The following is a 23,114-nucleotide window of genomic DNA, read 5'->3' as shown; positions in this document are numbered from 1 at the left end:
TCTCTAATCTAAACAGAGATTCTCTATTTAGATTTTTATCTCTATTTTAGATTTTTTTTTTCTATTTAGTTTTCTCTAATCTAAATAGAGGTACTTTTTTATCTCTTTAAAAGTCCAAACAGTCTTGGTTATGCGGAGGAGCTGACACTGCAACAACTATTATTCTGTAGCTATTCTCCATTTTTTTCTGAAATTCCTGAATAGTTCCCCTTGGAGGATAACTCAGGCCCATGACTCCAGAATAACATTCTAGGGAAAAAAAATAGGGATTTAGAGATACAGGTAAAGGAAGATTACATTTCTGTTGCAGAGAAAACCCACCGATAGAAACCTGGGTCTAAAAAAATGAGACACTATTTACTTTTGTATCTCTACAGGGAAGGAGAATGAAGGATTTATCTTTTACCTCTTACCTACTCAAGGTGACTCCCAAAAGCCTCAAAGGAAATTTCCACAACTCTAACTTGTGCTAAAGGAAATCATGCATCTCCTAAAACAGCCAACTAAACAGAAACCAGCTGCTATAATTTATCATAATCATTTATCTAGAATGGTTTATATTCAAAACCTAAAAAAAAGCCTAAACCCAATTTAATTTTCAGTTTAGGGGTGGGGGGGTTTACCTGAGCTAGACTTTAGACCATTGAGTTACTAAGTAACTGTTCCAAATTTGGAGATTACTTAGAGATTGTAAGAATGGGACAGTGATTTCCATACTATTTTATAATTTGCCCTAGCAAAATCCTTATAGTACAGCTGGAACGTTAATCTTAGAGCTTCACATTTTCTGCCTCAGGCAATTCGCAGAAAGAGAGATACAATCAGGAAATAAAAATAAACATGCTAGCTAAAGGATTGTTTATCCTATTGATTTTCTATTTAATCCCATAAAATGCCTCCCTTCCAACACCAGCAGCCTCTCAAAGAAAGCTCAAAAGTGATATTATCTGGTTTAAGGATACTTTGGCACAGGGCAGCAATAACTCCAAAGGTTAAAATTTGAGGAAATGTTGCTTCCCATCACACCTGAAAAATTTAAAAAGAAGAGATCAACAAATCAGAGGTGTAACAAATGGGCAGGGAGAAGACACGGGGAAAAGGAACACACAATTTTTTACATGAGTAGAATTGGTTGCAAAAGAAAAAATGCCATAGGTATATATTGATTTCAAATAAAAGTTTTCACAGGAGGAGATTATCTAACATTCTCCAGACTCACATTTATGGCATTAAAAACAAATTCAAAGATCCCATCAGGACACAGCTAGCATTTGGTAGTCATCTTCCCAACAATACTCAATAGACAAGACCTCTTCCAAGTTCTTTTCTTCCTGCTTCATCCAGCTTGTCAATGATTTGCAATTCAGGGGGAAAAAATGAAAGGAAATCTCTGAATACACAAGGCAAAACACTTGGGGGGGGGGGGTGCAGGAAGAGGCAGTATGATAACTAAAGGGAGTCTTAAAAAATTGATTGGATCTCCTCCAAGTTCACTGTTTCTTGGAGAACTAACTCTAGTATGATGAAACTGCCATGAGGGTGGATGTACATTGCAGTGCATGGCCCTATGAAGTGTATAGCCTACCCCTTTAAGCAGCTCTAGGGGTAAGAACAGTGATGTCTGCTGCTGTGTCACAGCAGTATATCTAGCCCTGCGGGTTCTTGTTCTCTATACTCACTTAGTGGGGTATCAACACCTAAGTTAAATAGGATTTGAGGAGGAACAGACAAACATTTATTGTATAAGCATTTGGATTCTGGAAGTAACAGTGAAATTAGTGTTCTACCATTGAAGTATGAGGATACAGCAATGTTTTTTATAACGGTGTGTCTGTTACATATTAAGTCCTAGAAATTTGTAAACCAGACAAAAGTTTTGCAACAGTTCTTCTGATTTCAGTGAAGCTAGGCAGTGTTTTTAAGACCCTTCAAAGTCAGAGTTTGAAGAAGCATTATGGGAAGCAACTGCAATGTGGGAGCATTGCATGCAATAGTAACCAAAGGAATAAGGTCTATCACATAGACAATGGATACAGGCTATAAATGAAGAAGTAAACTTCATGGTTTCAGGATAAAACCAATAAACATAAAAGTTTAGTTACAAAACTTGTCTTCTTGAGAAGGTCTCTCTAGTATTCATTGTTTATACAAGTATAACAAACCATCAGCTATAACAATTCTTCTACTATATTTGACCTAAAGTGTCTTAAATTGATATCTTGGCTCTTGCTGCACAAGCATTGACTTTTAGGACTTCTATCTAACAGATTAGGGGAAAAAAAACCTTGTTAAAGAATAAATATTTAGCTGCTCTGTCTTTACTTGGTAGTGTAATCTCACAAGAATACACTTGTGAGCTGCTTATATTAATGGCACATATACATGTACTAGATGAAATTGCCTTAGGAAAAATAAGGTTAGCTTTTTACCCAGAAGATGAAAAGGATCAGGTTCAGAGGTGATCAATACATTCAGGGATTTGGTATCAGGGAAATTGCAAAGCTCTCCTGAGTGAAAATGTACTGAGAGCAACTTTCCTGCTCTGCACAAATGGAATCTAAAATATGTAAGCTTTTGAAGGTGGGATCCAAAATTAATCTCCGAAGAGGGACAGAGTAAAGAGGAGAAAAAAAAAAAATCACTTTCATTTCTCTTTTTTCATGTGCAGTCAGATTGTTTTCACCAGCAGCTCCCTCAGTCATGTCAGTGGGCACTGTGCACACCAGCTGGTATAACACAGCTTCAGAGATCTTTCTCTAGTGAAGGTGGGAAAGTATGTTCACACTGCAGCAGTGGTACTGACATATAATACACCAGAAAAGATATATTTCATTCCTGCAAGTGGAACCTGAAAACAACATATTGGGCCAAAGATCTAAGACAGCCATTTAGTAGCTGCTGCATTACTGAGCAGTTCACGATTGATGTTCTTCCTCTAATTTAGCAGTCCATAAGGTATATTTTTTCAAGCATGATGCAAATAAAAAATCATATTTTGAGTGACAGATATACTAAAAATCTCTACGGTTAGAGAACTGAATATTACACTTTTCTCAGTGTCTGTTACTATTTTTCTTAGCCTATGTTAATTCCTAGATATCTCTCTGTTATCTCATGAAATACCAATCCAGGCTAAAAATGTTAAAATTTCTGCATGTTAAAAGCATCAAATTCCTATAATTCCTGTATGTTTTTACCCCTTCAGCCAGTTCTCTAGATTTGCTCAGTACAGAGGATGTCAGGCAGCTTTCCCCCTAATTGCTAATTATCATAAGAACAGGATCATCCCTCCTTGGGACTACAGAATAATCTTTTGCCTTTTTGTGTTTTCTTCTTCTCCATGGTTAAAATATCAATTTATTTTCCTGACTGACAAACACCAATACATAGGTAATAAATATGAATCAACTGTGAAACATACCCCTTTCAACTTCAGGAGGCCTTTAAAAAATTTTGTGTCTTAAAACCCAAGGTAATTTATTCTTTGGCCATAAACCAAATTTGAATTCAGAAGAAGTACAGAAACAACACCTTTGTGGCACAGTACGACATAGTTAAAATGCAGTTACCTACTCTAAACTGATATATGCCAAAATGTTTACCACAGACAGCAGCTGAGGCACGAGTCCTAAGATGAAAAAAGTAGGAGAGCATTGAGATCACTGAAAAATACATGAAAAAAGTAGAGAGACAAAGAATCCCAAGCCAACAAGCACATGGTCTGAACTAATTGTAGTTAAAGGGACCATCAGCCAGATCTTGACAATTCTATTGATTGAAAATACTAAATTAAATGCTGCATGCAAATCTGTCTGGAAATTATTTGAATTTCAGCAAGTCTGACTGATTCCTGCCAGCCATACAGATGGAAAACAACCTCATCCTGTAGGGTTTCAAAAAGAAATGAAAACACATCTATTTCAGAATAAGAGAGGACTGAGTAATCTACAAATTAGTCCACATTTTGGTATTTTTTCCCCCTTAGGGCAATTCTTGGCATGTGTTTAACAGTATTCCCAATGAAATCAGGTTTTATTTCTATAGGGAGTGGAATGCAGATGAGCCTTTCAGGCTATAGAAAATGCCAAGTTAACAGCAGCAGCAAATTCTGATCAATTATTTTTCCTGCATCAGATAAAAATTTATGACTTTTTTTTAGAACAAGTGTTATTTCAAGACTTCTGTTTGCTGGAAAGTTTCTGTAACATGAAGACCTGTAGCAGCAACTTCCATTTAGCTTATGTGATCTGGATAGGCAGGTTGTTCATTTTGCTTTCCCAGACCAGCTGTTTACCGATGACATATGTAGGAGGTACACAAACAACTGAATGTTGTTTCAGATGTGAACCGTAGAGTATAAGCAGATTTTGCTTAAAAAAAAAAACCACTTTTTATGAACTTTGATAGCAGGCAATGTGGTTTTCCAAATTTTAATGATTCCAGTAAGAACTACCCATCAGCTCACAAAACAGATGGCAGTATTACTGCCCACCACACTTAAAAATATCCCAAGAGAATTTAAAATCCACAGCAAGTCTTCTGTAGTTAATCCAGTAACTAGAGATTGTACTCTGGGTGTTAATATGAACAGCTTCACTTTGAATTAGCTGTGAGACAGGGAGAGAGGAGAATATCTAAGTTTGTTATTTCTTTTTTATTCTGTTGTTAATAAGGAACTTAGTGTGAAAAGTCTCAAAAGAAACCTGTGGAGTTCTTTTCACCTTCTTATCCTGCCAAGTATTTATAATTATTACTGAGCTCTATAAATCCTCACTATGGCTTTCTATTGTGACTTTTGTGGGCATTAAGCAAAGATTCAACTCTAACATAGACATGGTAAGCTTATCAGAAACTGCTTTACAGATTTAAAGGTATATTCCAACAAATGTATCCCCCCAAATACATAAGGAACAATTTTTCCTGGATTATTATATTGACTTAACTATATCCATTCCTAATTCATATGGAGTAAATGAGGTATGTGGCTCATTGGTTTCATTCAATTGCAAATTGATTAAATACAAATAGCATTGTATTCTTCTTTATATTAGTAAATGCCTTTTACAATAGAGAATACTTTCTTGAAAATATGCTTATGGGCAGATAAAAATTGCTGTCCTCTTCTACTAAATTAATATCTAAGCATGTGTTGGAAAAGACAGTGCCAGCCCTATGGTGGTCCATCAATCTCTCAAAGACATCAGTGAAGTCAAAGGAAAAATCCACTGTTCCCATGATCAGCTTAGAGTATTGGATCAGGCTTATGAAGCAACTTCAGGGTTTAAACATTATCATAATACTAAATTACTACATTAATTTCACTTTTTTTAATCTAATAAAAAATTAATAAATCCCAGGTAGGAAAGTAAATAAATAAATAAATAAATAAATAAATAAATAAAAAGTTGATTTGTTCAGAATGCTGTATTTGTAAAATAAAGTATTTAAACTTCCACAAATGCACACAGTGTTCATGGCTATCAGCAGTATAAGCAGATAGCATCCTGCTGAGAGCGTTCCCCATGCTATCCAATGGGCTTACAAAAACTGAGATAATGAAACATACAGAGGCTTACAGGCACAGTCAGATCTGAAATGCTTTTGTAATTCTCTTTGGAATTTTGAATGCCTTTAACATGTTTGAGCAAATCTGCAGAAGACAGTTCTTCATTTAGGTTTGATATCTCAAGAAACTATAGGGTTCAGCACATTACACTGTTTGTCGGACTTTAACACCCAGGTTTATTTTACCAGGGTCTAGATGGACAGTATGAACTGTCATTCTTAGCTGGATAGAACTCCATTAAGTTTAACATAAGATGCATTTATCTTTACCTAAAGAAACAGAAAAATCGCAACTGTAAAATTAAGGGTGTAAAGTAAATTGATTTTTTGAGAATTAGCAAGCTGAGCAGGAAAGAGAGTCTCCATGTTACCATTTGGTTTTGTGGGGTTTTTTTGCCTTAGAATCATGCCCAGTATAAGTAAAATCAAAATACCTTTAAGGTTTTTGCAATGAGAACTTAACATCCAAGTATTGAACTTGAAAAAAATCTTGAAATATACCTTACATTAACAGATTCTTAACAACCTACTGTCAGAGCAGTTAAGCATGTTTATGATATTGTTTTGAAAGAGCTGAGCTGATAAGGAAAACAGCACCCAGAAGTACCCAAGAAGCATCTATAACCTACAGTGACTGCATAAGAAGAATAGATGGAAAGGATGAAGATTTCCTGCTGTAGTACACTCTGGAATCTGTATTGGAAGCCTATCTGTGTTAGTGGATGCAGTATTTAGTGTAGTTGTCATAGCCAAAGTCAGTGCTATCAAAAGATAAAACAAGCACATGGTGTCATTCTTGACAATCATGACACCATGAAGGATCCTATGAATGATATTAGAAAAATTAGTTTATCTACTGCTTCAACATAAAAAGATACTGATAACAAAAGCCCTATTTTATATTTACAAATCCCCTTTTTCCTTCTTAAATATATATATATATCTCACAGTGCTGTACAGATCCAGATTCTTAAATTATGTTTTTCTAAATTCTAAAATTATTTTATTCTAACTATACATGCATTTGGGAAAAAAACCACCTAAGTTCAAACATGTCTCCAAATTCTGAAAAATATGGCATAACTTTCTACCTGTTTTTGCATGCTTCTAATCTTACTGAATTTATAAATCTGGAAGATTTGGGTAAATATGTAAGCATGTGGGAGGCTATGTGAAAATTTAATAGCTTTCTATAAAGCTTCATAAATCGCAGTTTACTCAATTTGAAGGCAATCATAAAGAATCGGACTGGAAGGTACTTGAGGAAGCTGTCTCATCCAACCTCCCTCTGCAAAACTTTCTGTTTTTTGCATCCCTCCAGGTTATTTCAACAGATTAATTAATTTCAACTGATTTAAGTCTCTTAATCCTAGTTCCCTTTCCCCAGATATTAAAACTGTTAACAAAATACTCAGAATACTTTTCGCTTTCACGTGCATAGCTCTGAAAATTTGTCCAGATTGAGAGAAGTCCTGACTGCTTACCCCCTAAGCAGCTGCAAGATGAGACAGGTTATGGCATACCAGTTGTATGTGGGACAAGCAGAGGGCAAATCTACCAATTTAAGTTGATTTAAACTTTTCAAGAATAAATCAGAATTGTAACCCAGGCAGTCATACCTTGAGAGGTAAAGCACCAAATGCCTCCTAGGCCTTCTCCTAAGATATATGTGAGGAACAAGATTCTTTAAGGAAGGAAAGATAGACTGCCCCTGCACAGACATTCACAGATTTTTGCATGGCTGTGAAATGTGCATCTCCCTGTCTGATACCTTTTAAAGCTCTTAGTAAGAGTATAATGTGCTTTTGTTCTTCTCAACTAATTCCTAATCCTTTTCTGGAAAGCAAAGATAATCAATCTACATTTCTCAGCCAGCAACAGGAGACAATGTTCTTTAGTCACAGCATGTGTCTTTTCCTCCAGAGACTATGAGCTGACTGTCTTAATTATTGGGGTCCACTGAAGTCAGTGAACTAGGATAATTTACATCAGTTGAGTATTGTCCTTTTATTTTATATTACAATACAGCAGTGAACCAGGGATCAGTCTAAATGTGCTGGGTCAATAAGTACCTAGGAGGAAACATGAGCTGAACGATGAATATCATAGCCTTGGTGTATGTGTTCTCTGTTAATGAAGAACCATTGCATATTTAGCACATAAACAGAGGAATATATGAAAAGGAGCAATATAATAGAAGGGAGAGGATGAGAACTTTGTATTGACTACTGCACAGTGAAATTCAGCTATTTGCAAAAGTTTTAGCTAACTAGCCATTTATATATTTAACTCCAGGATACTAACACCATGAAGTCCAGCAATATCATTATTTCAGTACAAGGTCCAAGCATGTGCTTCTGAGAATTGTATAACTTCACTCTGTAGGCTCGAGAAAGTCACCAAAACGGCATGAGCAGATAAATATCCAAGACTGCATGAACAGAGTTCCTTGTGATGATTAACCAGTAGGAATGATAACCAGGGGCATTCATATGACAGAAAGTACCGATCAGACCATTGCAGGCCTGCACAAAAGAAAAAAATCACTGCTGATTGAACAGCAGAAGCAGCAGACAATAGAGATGATTAAACGGATGGTGGTAGACATGGGGCTGCTGGAATAGCAACTCACACATCAGAATCTTTGACAAGCAGAAGCTGTGAAAGTAAAAATAGATGCTAAAGAGCAGCTGATAAGAAATCAGAAAGGAAAGAGGAATTTGTTGGATATATGGAGTGTGATCAGGGCACACTTAAATTAAACATGAGAAAAGCAATAAAGTAGAGAGAGGAAGATATTCAGATATTTGGAACAATATCAAAGTATTAACTAGGTGATATATGACATATATAATTACACAACTAGATCAGCTGTGCAAAAGAAGTGATCCTACAGCTACTGACAATGGGATTAGACCATGGAAAGGATAACTTTACAAAAACAGCTGATCAGACAGCTGGAACTTAGGAACAGGAGGCTATGCAGCTGTTTGCTTAGACAGTAAGGATTCAGCGAGCATAACTATGGGGCAGCTGCAGTATAAGAAAACATCCAAATTAGGCAGCAAGAAATTATGAGAGCCTCAGGACCAGACGACATGAATAGAAAATAGCATATCATGAACAGAACGGATAAGAAAGCAATTGATTATTAAAACAACAGGATCTGACAGCAGCAGGGCTGGGTGGTGTGGGATCAGGCAGCAAAAGTATCTGACTGGCCAAGGCTGGGATCAGAAAGCATATGCAGTCCATCAGGCAGGAAAAGGATCCAAAACCAGGAATGGTTCTTTGGCAAGAAGCACAATAACCCAACAGAAGCAATTCATCAGATTTGACAAGATGAGTGGGAGTCTTCTGCAGTAAAAATGGTCTGGAAATGCATGCCACCATGGAGCAGAGCATCACATTTAGTGTTAAGTACCCCCATCTGCAACCTGTTGTGCCTTCCTCTGTCATGGTACACAGTCCCTTCCTCCTGCAGGGTAATGGGAATGTGAAGGAGCTGGATCTGTGGGAGCACACACCACAATGTGATGGCTATAATCCTTTACCAAGGGAAGGTCTCTGTCATTTTCTCTCACTGCTGTTTCAAGCTTCACTGGTTTGAGAGGATTATGAGTAATGATTAAATCCAGCAGCCTCTTTCTCTGTACAAAGCACCAGAAATTGTCTTTTGTATCTTTTTCCTGCAGTCGGCAAAGTTCTGTTTTAAGCTGCAGCATAGTCAAATCCTCAGTAAAATATTAGCAAGGCATTGAGGGAACAGAGCAGATTATAGGTCAGTGTCTTTAGATATCATCTGGCCTACTGCACTGGCACAGCATGTGACATTGAAAACGAAATAGCACCAATACATCATTGATCCCCTGAGCATATATGACTGCTATTAATTTCATCTTTCATCGGCTTATTCTCCCTGTACTCTTGCCAATTTCTGATGACTGTTGCTGTTTCTATAAATCACTGGAATACCAGGAAACATTACAAAAATCAGAGAAGTGAAATCACATTTTTCATTCTCTCTTCCACTCTCCCCTTTTCCCCCACAAAACCCATAATTATGCCTGTATGGAGGATTTCTCAGACCTTTTTATTTAATCTTTGAAGGTCTGTGACAACATCACCAGTCTACTTCTGCAAGATAGTGGTTAGAAAAATTTATAGACCAGTTCTTTTGCCAAAAGCTGGTATAGCTAGCACTATTGCTACAGCTCAGTGTTGTTTATATATTGCAGACAAGAGCACGAAGATGTTAAAACCAGCACTGATCTTATACTGCCTATATTGACCTTTGTCATTGCTGGAGCTCTGGGTGACAGTTTTCTTTGTGGTGAATTTGATGCATTTCTTGATCATCCCTCGATGACTTGAAATAACATTAACCCACCGTATCTGCTCACAATACCTTAGCACTGGTTTTGTTTGCTCCTGTTTTGCTCTCCCACATTTCTTTAAAGACTTCCCCTCCAGAAATTCTCCTTAGCCAAACCAGCAGATCAAAGCCCATGGGATCAACTGCATTAAATTTTTCATGAGGTTTCTTACCCTTCTGACTCCTAGCCCTGTTGACAATTAAAGCACTAATTTGCATGGCAAACAGAGAGTCTTCCCTGTCCTCACCTCTTGCCCTGCCAATAAACAAAAAGCCAGCCTGTGAGAAATTCAGCTTCTTTCAGGTATATTGATACCGTGAAGTCAGAGATAACCCAGGATCTTGTTTAGGTCCTGACACTCTCTCATCAGCTGTTCTCACCTGATACTTCTGACCCGAACAGAATTTTTTGTTAACCTGGGCTGCTGAAGGCTGCCTGAGGTTGCTCAGAAGCAGCCTTTAGTCATCCTGATAACCTGCCCATTTTGCTGTGTGACAGGAGAATAAATAACAGATGTACTGGTGGCTCTGAAATATCTTTCTATATCTGCCTCTGTGTATATACATATTTGGTCTCTGCCTTCTCCTGTTCTACCCTGAAATAATTTTTCAGGGTTTATCTGTGCTAATCAAATCTACTTCTACCTTGATCACATTTCCCATCTTCCCCTCAGAATTATACAGCACTTGACCAGGTATCATGTAATCTGTCACATGGCTTTGCATAGGGTACCTAGACCAACCACTCTGGCAGAAGCTGGCTGTGAATACTCTTGGTATTGGAAGAAGACATGTAATTACAGTCTGAGGTAGAGGAATGGCTTTTGCCTTAACTACATGGTTCTATGTACCTTATAGGTCCTAGGACACACAACGCAGATCTCTGAAGTTGTTTCTCCTTGTCTGAAGACAAATTTTACACCTTGGATCAGATGTGTAGGAGGAAAGTAAATTTTAGTGATGTTCTTTTAGTTAGAATTATGTCTGCTAAGTGGCAAGTCACCAGCTGCAGCATGTTATCACTTTTTCAACTCATGCACAGGCCAGCCGGACCACATGGTCTGCAATGATGAATTTGGAGCACGAAAGCAGCCGTGGTACAGCTCCATGTATGTGCGAAGGCACTGCTGTGAGTGTGTGATAGAAGCTAGTGCATGGTGTCTGATTTGAGAGACTTATTGTCACATTTTTAAGGCCAGCCCTTCAGTATACAGCTATACAGAGTTTGGAAGCACTCTGGGGAGAAAAACGGCATATAGAATGTACTGGAGATTTGTGGCACTAACACAATTTATTCTGTTGTTACTGCAAAAAAAAAAGCAGGTGCCTCAATCCATCAAGTTTGTGTTCTTCCTAACCTCTATATCACTATACTCTCTGCTGCTTTAATAATGTCTGAAGTAAATTAAGGATAACTGTAACAGCCTGGATCTAGGATATTCTCTGAGAAAGACAGACTTGAATCTACGTTCAATATAGATACAGAGGAAGGAAATTAATCCCAGTATTGCCTCCTGATGAATGCTATGGAGAGAACTGTCTCCTCAGAGCTCCCTTTTCAACAACAGTAGGGTTTGTTTTGTTTTGAAAAAAAAGGTGAAGTTAATTGAAAGAGAACAGCCAACACACATCATTTGCAAGGTCTTTTCACGGCCTTTCCCCAGTCACACTCACCAGCCCCCAAACTTCAGAATGACAGAACAGTCCAAACCAAAACAGTAATTTCTCCCTGTAGCTCAGAGTGACGTATGCATGACAGGGTGAGGATTGGATCTGAGCTGTAGCTTGGAACCAGCCTTTCCCTGTGGCTGGCTGTAATGGAACCAAGAAGCCAGAGCCTTGATGCAGAGCTAACAAGACTTCCTCATTGTAAGGAGCTCCCCAACACACTTTAAACTGTTCTCCATGCTGGTTTTAGGCAGTGCCCCAAAGAGTATTTTGGGGTTTGGGTTTAGCAGTCAGGGGCACATATCCCATGTTTCCCACCCACTGTGCAGGGAAATAGGAATTTGTACAACATGAAACCAGGATTTAGCCCTACTGCAAAACTCTAGAGTCACAGTATCCAGGGCCCCTTCTTTAGAGTAAGCCTAAATTTCCCTTCAAATATAGATCTTCTTCTTTGAGCTAGTGGGCTTTTTATACAGGCTTTTTATCTAGCTTTCACTGCTTACACATGTACCTGTGTACTATATCTGATTATTCGTAATTTCTAAATATGCAAAAAATCTGTATAGAAAAAATAGTTTTTTCCCAGGATTACAAAACATTTTGATGTTAACAAAAACACCTGCCAGTTGTGCAGCAACCTTAGGGTCAAAGTTTGGCTTCCCAAATGTTTAAAAGTACTTGTTGGAAAATCAGTATTTGCTTCATGTGTGTTAGGGTCAGGGAGCTGAAGGGAGGGAGTGCTTCTGCAGCTGAGTCAAAAAGATGGGGCTGCAGGCTCTGCTAGGTCTGCTCCAGGATCAGGGCTCAGCCCTGCCACTCTCCCAGCAGCACCAGCAGCAGGATTTGTGCCCACGCTACACTGTCACAGCTCACAGTCTGGCAGCTTAGCAGGAGCCCATCAGCAATGCATCGAATCAGCTCATCTGTGCACACAGGATCTTTTCTGTCATCTTTTTCTACAGCATAATTTGGCTACATAAAAATCTTTAAAAAAGCATCTTAAAACTTTTTTTAAAAAGAATGGAAAAAGCAATGGGGCTGGAGGGAATGTACTAACTGCTGATACTGCACAAAGTCCTTCTAAAATACCAGCACAATTTGGGAACTTAGCAGCAATCCATTCCCATGACTTATGATAAAGCAAAATCTTAAATCCTCTTTAACTTACTGCTACTAATGCAGCCTTCACATTGTGTTTAACAAATAAACTAATGTGTGTACATAAAGAAGAAAGCTATTTTCTGCTAAATAAGTAGATTTTGGTTTCCAAGTTAATGGGTAATTGTAAACAGCAGCTGCCTAAATATCATTCTTTAGAGCATGAATTTAACCATCAGCATAGTGAAACCAGGCAAAGAAAGAATACTTGTTTCAGCTCTGTACTGCCTTGTAGTTCTTTGCAGAAAAAAAAAAAAAAAATCCTTTTGCTGTATGTAGCTACAAAGCAGCTATTTAACAAAAAAAGGTATAATTTGCTACAGCTGAAAAGAAAGGGGAGAAAAATAACAGCTACAATAATAGGACACGATGTATTATAAATTCCAGGAAGCATCAGTCTCTCAAAGGAAAAAATGGTTGTGTTACAAAAGGTCTCAGTTAACAGAAAAAGATGCCTTTGGAAATACCTAGACCATTATAGTTTAGTAAAAATAATATTTTCTTTGTTTTGAGTTTTGTTTTGAGAGGATACTTCCATTGTTCACGATATTCTAATCTTCAAAAACAGCTTGCATGTTATTGATTGAGACCACAGGTCTTGTTTCTCATTCTGAATTTGTCAGGGTCAGGTATTGATGTAGCTACATGCGTGAAAACCCCAAGGAAAAGACATCATTTGTATTTGTGGAGCTGACACTCACACAAACCTGAGGGCAGTTCTGTTGGTACAAACTCAAATAATTTCTCTCTGCACTTTAATTAGTCCTAATATAGCTGCCTTTTGATAGGTCATAGTTCCTTAAATCGGGATAAAGGCACAATGTACATGTCCTAGGTTACTGTAGGATAATCATGGGAATATGGTTATTGCCAAAGAGAAGAGTAAATTGGGTTTAATACCTGTAGCGTAACAAAGCTATTAAATGTTATTTTTTTTTTAATCTATGTACATCTCTATCAACAAATGTATGCAGGTAAAATAACTTCAGATTTATCCTCACTAAACAACAAAACCTCCTGCATTATTCTGTACATAATCAGTTCTGAAGTTACATAAAATTAAGTTCAGCCTCACTAACAGTAGAATGGCTATTCTTTATTTGCACTGGTGTAAATCAGATAACCACCAGTTCTAAGATTTTGCCAATTCCAAGGTTTTACCAGTTTCAAGCTATTGATTTTGTCTTTGTTGGTACTATAATCACTGGGAAGAAAAGCACATACTTTGAAAAGATGTCAGCAACCAAGTAATGCAGAAATGGAAAAGATTATTTTTCACAGTAGCCCTTTTCTTGAGGAGAACTTTTTAGGACAATTTTAAAGGACTTTCTTATTAACAACTCATGTCATTTGTATTAATATATTGTTATTTTACATGTCCATAGTATTCCTGTGATAAACATGTCTCTTCTATAAAGTCACTATTCATGCCATTAGTGTGCATTTCTATATCAGTGGTTGAGACCTATTTAAAATTTCAGTTTTACCTCTGTGGGATTATAAACTCACATATTCAGACCTTTATTTTATATTGTTGCTGAAATGTATTCATGTCAGTTTTAGGTATCTCCTTCATATGAAGAAAATACACTTAAGGCTGTTTACACCCCGGACATTCAGAGTGATTGTACTTCTGATCTTAGTACTTATAAACGTTTTTTCATTGACCTTAATAACTAAAAACACTTAGCCTAGGAAAGGAGTAACATTTGTCTCTAATACAGACATTATTGCATTAGCTGTGCATGACACAGCAGATCAGAATATGTAAATGATCTGGATATGTTAGTAACTCATACCTTTGCTGATGGAATATTTGGAGTATTACAATATAAAAGAGGCTTGCCCACAACATTTACAGAAAAGGATAAACTCATTTCAAGCTGCTGTGTGCTCTCATTATACTTGTTAAAATAACATTTATCCTTTGAATTTTTTTCCTTCTAAAAGGAAAAGAATTTAATTAACTTGCATGAAGTAAAATATCTATAAATCAATTAAATGAAAGGAGAAATTAATTAAAGGGGAAAATAAATTAGGAACAAACTATTAAATACAGGAGAACCATTAATATTCATTTCACTGAGATGAATACAATTAGAAATGGCTAGAAAGCAAGATGGCAGAAAGCTGTTCTCTCTACGTAATGGATGAATTGTTCTATGATACTCTGCAAAATATGGCTTCATACATTTCATTGCAAATAGCCTCTGCAACAGCCAGGCCCCCAGAATAAATGTTTTCTAATGCAAGTAAGGTAGGAGTGAGCAGAAACTGAATTTTGGGATAATATTCAATCTTCAACCCCAAATGTAACATCTGTGGAATAAATCTGTATGAAATGACTCAGCTATCTCTGCTACCATAAAGACAGTAGAACTTTCAGTAGAACCTAACAGCAATCACAGAAAACAAAAGCAAGATACAACCGACAGGCCTACAATTTTCACCTAATGAAAACATCAGATGACTGACTGAATGAGGGCACTAAAGGCTTCTCTGAGGGTAGTTCACCTCCCTGGCTGTGACCTCACATGTAATATATGGACACTTTGAACATAGCCAGTCTTGCAAGGAGTGAGACATTGGGCTTCATGGTAGGGCTGCTTCCTTAGCACATGGAAACAGAGGTATAAACAGTTGCCCTTCAGTATTAACTACATATTCCATGCATCAGTACCTGTGGGATTTATTCAAGTCCTCTGCTGTGTTGTAGTGTGTATACTATAGTTTGAATACAGTTATTGTGATTCATTTGTTGATATGCATTTGTTTGTATTTGCTTTCCTTTTTGATCTATAAATAATGTCTTCAGTGGACGGTACTCTAGAAAGTAACACTAGTAAACACTAGGGATAAGGGATATAAGTAGGAAACATTTCCTTCCATCATTCCTTATATACCGTTCAGAACATCATTTGTCTGTATCTCCATCTCAGAATATTTTATAGCAATCAAGGCTGGCTCAGTGAATAATGTTTCCTGACTGAGATGACGGGAGTCCCTTCTGCCTCCCCCTCTCTTCTGCTCACAGTTTCCACAGAGGTTTAGCAGACTAGTAGATCAAGCTGTAAGTGAAAATTACATAAATACAGCTTATAGTAAAGGCTGACAATGTTAAACAGATCCCAAAAGTTCTCAAAGCCTTGCGCTGGCCCTAGTGTAAGAGACTGTATTGATTTCTGTCACATTCAGAGAAAACAGAAGAAACACAACCAGTTATGTCCATTATGTCAGTTATAAAACACAGTCTAAATTCTCTTTAGAAATACACCCACAAAAGACTTTGTCTGGTTATAGTGAATTATATATACTTAAATAGACTATTTGGTGAATCTATGCTTTCCTAAAACAGGCACACAGGGAACAGTATGGTAGTATTTAAAATCCTACTGTGGCTATAAGATCAATAAATTATGAGGTTTAACACAATTCTCCCATATATTTTATTGAATAAAGGGATTATTAATCAAATAATGCTATTATATGCTATTTAATTTTGTATAGCATGACCTGCATAATATATTCCACATTATAGCGTTACAATTGACAAGAAAAGCCAGAATAAACATGAGTATTGTGCAATGGTGCCAGACTACCACCATTATTGACACCTTGACTTGTTAACTTCCTGATTAGAGGCATGTCAAGATTGTCATAATCTTGACAATTTTGAGACAAATTTTCTTTCAGTGATGTTCTGCTTTCAAAAAAGAACAGAAATATTCTTTCTTTTAAAGTAAGTAAAAAGAATTTTCTGAAATGTGGAGCCTATTAAAGCAAGTTTAGATACTAGAAGTCATGAACTTTCAAATCACTGTGGATATCCATGATAAAAAAGTACTTACTGATAAAACACCCAAAATCCTTCACAGGACAAAGCTTCAATGCAGTGTAAATTCTTCAGGAGAATACACATATGTCAAGTTTTTGTGTGACCTAGGGCCAAATCTTCAGCCAATCCAACACATAGTAGATTCATTATCTTCAGTAAAATGCCGCTGATCCACACTGAGCACTGACCTGTGATCTCTTAATACACCCTAGCTGATTAGTGCTGGTTCTGCTTTCTGTAACTATTTTCATGGTATTATTCCATTTACTTTTCTGGAACTCATTTGCTCAAATGTGAAAGAGATCCAAATCTTGGCCTTAATACAGCCTAAGCACTTAAGCCATCTTACAGTAGATACTGTGTAGTGGCTGTAAGATACATTACAGATACTGTAAAATACATACTTGAAAGCAAAGGGCAAAAATCTCCAACCAAACAAAGCAATGATAGCTGCACAAAGGAATAAATCCCGGTACTGTACCTGGCAAAGGAAAATCTACCAACACCACACATTTATTCCAGCAGATCTGAGTCTGATGTAAACTCACAATTACTTTCATACTCTCAACAACAGCTCCCTCTGATAGCTGTGAAAAAAAGCTTGTTATGTGCATTCACATGGGCATCCCTTGTTCCACTGTGTTACAACCCGCATGCAGCTCAGACCTCATTTGTCAAATAAGTTAAGAACTTTATGTGGCACTGATTAGGCTGTATATCTCATCCAAGATCTCTCTCTACCACCTGCACGACCTAAGAGCCCTAAGGGGATGGGAGAAATTGCCTATATTGTTCTTGAAACTTATTCTTGATCACAACTGCTATACTGAAAAGTGTAGACTTAATATGTGCCCATGAAAAAGGGAAGTAGAGCCTTGCAAACTCACATTTCAAAGACACTGGATGTTTTCAGAGGCCAACTTGCTTTCTTGGCAACATCCACACAGCATGTGTAGAGCCAACTACAAGTACTCACAGCTTTATCCAGACAACAGTTGGATCAGCTGTTCCATGGAAACTTAAGCTTTCAGGATTCATCCAAGTAAATGAGAAAGAATCTTCTAAAGAAAGAAAATATGATTTAACCCTCCTGGAACTCAAAAATAGCTAAAGAAGTTTGATGGAAGTGTTCCAAGAGACTCGACATCAAACAAAAAAAAAAAAAACTCAGAAAAAATTCCTTTAGGCCAGAATAAATTTTGTGCTTGCTAAAAATATATGAAAACCAGAATTAAAGAAGTCTTTTGAAAACTGAATTGCAACAGTCTATGCAAAAATGTCTTAAAATATTAGACTGGAAAATACTTGTAAGCAGTATCTTTAGTCTACATTTCTAAATTATTATTTTAGGTAAACAAAGCAGTAATGATGAATGATGTTCTGAGTTCAGTTGTTCTCTTTGTGGTATTGGTGACATATGTGCTCAGCTTATTTGTGGAAAGAAAAACTCATTCTCTTCACTTTTTGGCATTGCTGAGACAGTAAAATTCATAAAAAGTAAGCTGCCTTCCTAAAGGCTTCATACATCAACCCCAAAACAGACTGCATTGCAGAAAACAAATTTGTAGAAAAAATATGTCTGCTAGATGTCTGTTATGCTAAGGAGTCAGTATTCAGTGGTTTTTATGTCTTGGAAAATGCATAAACAACCAGAAAATGTATGCAAAATGCTTTGAGAAATCTCAAGATGTAGCTGGTGTAGACAGCATGCAAACTTCTAATTGGAGAAGGCAGCCCTTAAGAGATATATAAATGGTACTTTTTTATTTTAAATTTCACATCCTCAATATAATCTTTTCTCTCTGCCTTTTTGAGCTGTTCACCAACAATAGTTTGTAACAGAAGTTGTCAACCGTAAGCTGCTCACAAACAGGGCAGGAAAAGTAGTAGTATATGCATGTCATGATGCCAACACGTAACAACTGATACTCACTAAACAACAGACCGTTTACAATTTATCAAATGTTTAACTAAACTAAAATTTTAAATACAAAGGCTCGTGTAAATCACAGAGGCTGAGCCTAGCACCTGCCTCAACTAGATGACACAGACTCCTCAGTAGTACTAGAATGTTTTAATCCCTTAAACTTTATGGTCCAGTACAGTGAGGCACACAAAGAGCACCAAAGTGGTGCTCACAGACCTCAGAGATGTGACAGTGTTCTCATTACTCATCATGCAGGAGTCTTTTTTTAATAGTTCTTTACTACTACTTTTGGCAATTTGGTTAGGTCTGAAAATTTGTGGAACAAGGTCTTCTGTACCAAATTTTGATGTGGCCAAAGACATACATGCCAATATGTGTTAATCCATTTTGTGACAGAGTTCTTTTTGATTTAGTTTACGTATTTTATGCACAGATATAAAGCATTTTATATCTTATGTGCATTTTCAAAAAAAAATGTGGGCAATGTGGGTTTTTTCCTACCAGCCCAGTAATTCATAACATAAAAGATGCTTCATTTCTCTGTTCTCGTATTTAACTTGTAGTTGAAGAGAACAATGTAACTTGAATTTTAAGAGAAGAATTAAGAGTTTTTCAGCAATATGTGGCATTCAGGGACTGCTTATTTTTCTGCTGTTCTGAAGACCTCAAAAACACTTATCAGAAATTGAAAAGAAACATTTCATGTTTCTTTACTGCTTTTTTTTTCTGCCTATTTAATGGTGGAACTGACAAGATAGCATAGAGAACAGACACTGAACACAGACACCCCCACCAGCGTCCTGGTTTTGAGTTGCTAGAAAAAGCTGGGATGAAGGAGCTTTGACCAAGCAAATGATTTTAAGTCAGAGTTGCACATTTGGAACGTACTAATAAGGTATTGCAACAGCATGGCAAGGCAGCACTGGGGGCCTCTGAGTGGCTTAAAAACTGTGAAGGAAGAGTACAAAAATGGAAAGCAAACTCATGATTGACGGCAAATGTAAGAAACCAGAACCCAGATGTATGGCCATATCAGTAACTTTAAGATGCAAAATAAGAACCAATTATCAAGGGATAGAAAGTAGCAAGGCTAAACTCTACAACATATTATAAGGAAAGGTCAAAAGAAAGTATAGGTGTTACCTAACAGAGAAGTATAGGAAATCATGGATCACATAGGGAAAACTGATATACTTTGCCTTATTCAGTTTTCCTGAAAACATAGTTAGAGATCATAAATACAACCTAATTTAACAATACATTAACCTAAACCAGGGAAAGAACCCATTAAAGAATACTTATAAAATCTGGAAATATTTACCTCAGCAGCATGGCATAGATTTCTCTATAGATTACATAAGTGATTTACGGAACAGAAGTTTATAACTCACAAAGACTTTTATAAAGCAGGTATGTTTTTTGCGGTGCCGGGTGTGAGGGGGATCGCTCCTCCTAACTCGCACACCAAGAGCGCAACAAGCTGGTTATTTATGATACACAAACATACACATTCATTAGATTTCGCAAACATAGGAGGAGATTATTACAATTAGTTCCAAGAACTCATTAATACCATTCCCCTCCCCTCTGCGCCTGCACACTGCCATCTGGTGGTCTTGAGCCGGGGTCTTCCGGATGAAGTAAGATATCTTCCTCACCATGCACTTTTCACCCTTGTCACAGTTTTCCCAGCTGGCAACCTCAAGTCTTATAGAGACTAGCTGAAACAGGTTCTTGTCAGACATTCATCTTCTTGAAGGAAAAGGGTCCCTGATTTTAAACAGTATGTTTCAGCTACCTATTCTATAGTTTAACCTAGTTTAACTTGTGGTTATAGTTTAACCACAAGACTAGCAAGAACAAGAACATACCTGTTCCCTATACCAAGACAATCAATACATAGTTTGAAGAAAACTCTTAACCCTTTCCTTAGTCCGTTACTATTCTTCACATCATAAGGGACTAGCAAAACAATATCTGTACCGTCCAAGAGGATGTATATGGAATGTGGGATGGCCCAGAAAGCCACAGGATCAGACATCATGTTTATCCTGAAAAGAAAATCAGTAATCAGTTACTCCAGCTGCAGTGTATGAAAGGTACTAACAATTATAATAATGTCTGAGGCTGAGAGAAATAATGAGGGAATAAAAAATGCAGCTGACATAAATTTGACAAGGAAAAACTGCATCAAATAGATTTAATTGTCTCTGGAGTAACTGGTCTGTTGGAAAAAGGAAAAGTCTTGGACATTTTATATGTGTTTATAAGAGAATGAGCACAGCCTAATAAATCTATTAAACATATTAGTAAAAAAAAAAAAAAAGGCTAGAAGAACTCACTATAATATGGATACTGAACTGGGTGCACTTACAGAACAGTTACCAACGACTTGCTAGCAAACTGGATGTTTCAGGTAGAGTCCCACAGTGTCTGCCCCAGTACTGATTTTGTTGAACATTCCCTCTCAGACTTTGATGGAGACACATGTATGAAAGAGCACACACAAAAATTGTGCAGGTGGTATATATCAATGTGAGAGGGGTTGAAAGTACTTTGGAAGACTGGATCAGGTTTCAAAATTTTACCAATAAATAGTTCCAAATTTGCAAGATGAAATTCCATAAGGAAAAGTATGAAGTACATTTAGAGTGAAGACTTCAAACATACCCATTAATGATCATTATGAAAGGTCCATTATATATTTTAGCATTGACTTGTGGAGATTTTAAAATTAGATTTCAAGTTATGATCTCAGTACTTTCACTCAAAGCAGGGCTCAGGACTGGGTGTTCTTCTTGAGAAGGCTACTAGACCTATACTTTCATAGTATTTTGGACAGAGGTCATGATTTAATATGAACAATGTAATCAGTTTAAATTTTATGGCAATAAGTTATCAGAAAATATAGTTTTAAGACCGCACAGCTACTATGCCCAGAAACAGCAGCAAAGAGATTCAACACATGTGTAACAAATTTTCAAAAGGCAGGTCAAAGTAAAACCTCTTCCTTCAGGGAGCATTTACGCCCTCACTGCAAACCCACAGTTCTCTGATTAAGACTTGGGGCTGCCTCTGCAGGGAGATGAAGTCAGTGTCCCCTCCGAATAACCTCTCCTGTTGTGGAGTGAAAGGGAAAAGGAAAGGGCATATATCTGTTACTAACAATGTTCTACCTGCTGGTAGAGCATTTTGAAAACCAGGAACATTTTATAAATAACACTTGTGTCTAACTCTTCTTCTTACAAAGGTCTTTAAATGGGCACACGTCTGGAGCACTAGCTTCCACAAGGGCTGGGGTGCAAGGTGCAATCAGTTAGTGGAAACATACTTTAAAAAGTCACTGACATATTAAACTAAAATTCAGGGTCTAAACGTGGAGATACATAGAAACAGTGGGTCATTTATAAGTCATTTTTAATGGAGTATTTTTCACTAATCAGTTTGCAGATGCTGCGACAGACAGGAAGACGAAATGATTTCTTCAAATAAAGAAACCCATGAGGATTTGTTCTATGTTCAGCAAACCCTACGAGTCTCCAAAGCAGCAGGTTACATTGTAGTTAACATCTAAGTCCAAGATCATCCAACAAGCTTCCATACCCAGGGCAAAACATGAATAACACAAGTGAGTGAATGATTATTTCTGCAAATGAAGGTTATCCAGAATCCGAACACTCATGTACTGTGAGCTCATTTTGTATTGTCAGACTCCATGTAATCTCCCATAAATCAAATGCCACCAGAAACAAGAGCCATGCATACTCAGTTTTCTAAGGATTTCCTTGAACTAAATCAAACCGCCTCCACTGGAGTAGATGTGTATCATCGTTATAAGAATATGGTGTATAATGCCAGTCCTATGCTCTACTTTAGCAAATTTTAGTGATACAGTACCACGGCAGAAAAATTACTTGATGCTCCTCATTGAGTCACGAGAATTCTGCCATCAATAATTCTGACACCAGAGTTCCTGCCATTAGTTTCTGTAGTTCTTTTGCAGCGGATATCCTTTTGCTAATTTAACTTAGTCAGCTTGAAGAGTTACTCTCACTTTTCTTATTGCAAGAACTTTTTGCCAACATAGAACTGTAATTCTGCTAAGACAGTTTTCCAATATAATATTAATATAGTGTTAAAACTCTTTTAAGTACTGTGATATTAAGTGTAAAATTTTACTATAGCATTTTTAGTAATCTCCCAGGTCTGGTCACCTATTACAGTGGAAGGTGCTAACAGTAGACATTCAATAGCATATTTGACAAAAGGAAAATATAAGTGGTGTTAAGGTGCAGGGGGTATCCCACTCACTCACATTCAGGTGAAGGATTAAGTGAAATTGTTTATGTAGCCATGAGAGCAGTGAACAAAGCAACTGCTCAGGGCAAATGGGAAATTAACACTGAGAGATGGGCTAAGAGCTTTCCACATAGCAAAAGGATGCTGGAAGCAGGAAGCAAACAGGAAAGCAGAAATATTTGTGACAAAATGTCTGCCACTGTTTTCAGCTGTTGCTTCAGCCCAAAGGCTACAGTGCAGGAGAATTTTGTTGAGTCTAAGAGGGAGTCCTGGGACTTTGCTGG

This window comes from Lathamus discolor, chromosome 10, assembly GCF_037157495.1.
Source record: "Lathamus discolor isolate bLatDis1 chromosome 10, bLatDis1.hap1, whole genome shotgun sequence".
Classification (NCBI taxonomy): Eukaryota; Metazoa; Chordata; class Aves; order Psittaciformes; family Psittacidae; genus Lathamus; species Lathamus discolor.
The sequence above is the reverse complement of the archived record's forward strand: the minus strand, read 5'-3'. Positions refer to the sequence as shown.